Raw genomic sequence first — 837 nt, 5'->3', positions numbered from 1 at the left:
ACTCAGGTTATGAGATGTTAAGTTACTTCCCAAAGTCACATAAGCTAGTAAGTGTCATGCTAGGGATTTGAGCCTAATCTTCCTGACTCCAGTGTTCATGCTTGCTCTTTTCTCTGTGCTACACTGTCAAGAAATTTAAGAAGGCAGCATTTTCCGTAGCAGCTGAAAATATAGTGTATGTTACTGTCTATGTTCATATGAATCTTATTTAGGTATAATTTTCTTTCAGTACTTTATTTTATTGAGGAAAATTTTCATTCTTGTTATTTATTCCTGCTAGAACAAGAGTAAAGACTACATATGCAAAGCCTTGAATAATATGTTTAGCATGGTGCTAACTTTTATGGCCTCTCATTCAGTTTTCTGTGCTCTCGGGGATGTATGGATGGATAGATAGATGTCAAAACTAAAAGTAAAAATAAACTGATTAATATACATCAGTACTAGTAGATGCTTGTCAAAGTGTAAGATTTATGATTTTACTGCTGAATTCTGTTGTTATTAGATCATCATACAGTCTGTCAGCTTGACTAAGCAATATATTTCTGCTTTTTTTCCAAAATTACTTATTAGAGGCTTTAGTTTACTTCTTGATAGAAGAACCTCTACTGAGGACAACTACGCTTGAATTAAATCAATAATTTGGAAATAGTAGGAATAGATATTAACTAGAATTGAGGAAACATTTATTTCTTTGATGAAAGACTAGAAACAAAGATAATTAAGAGAAGGAGTGGAGAAGGAAATGGCAACCCACTCCAGTATTCTGGCCTGGAGAATTCCATGGACAGAGGAGCCTGGTGGCTATAGTCTGAGGTATCAAAACAGTCAGACACG

Source organism: Bison bison, unplaced genomic scaffold (assembly GCF_000754665.1).
Source record: "Bison bison bison isolate TAMUID 2011002044 unplaced genomic scaffold, Bison_UMD1.0 scf7180017860585, whole genome shotgun sequence".
NCBI classification, from domain to species: Eukaryota; Metazoa; Chordata; class Mammalia; order Artiodactyla; family Bovidae; genus Bison; species Bison bison.
Note: the sequence above shows the minus strand (reverse complement) of the source record.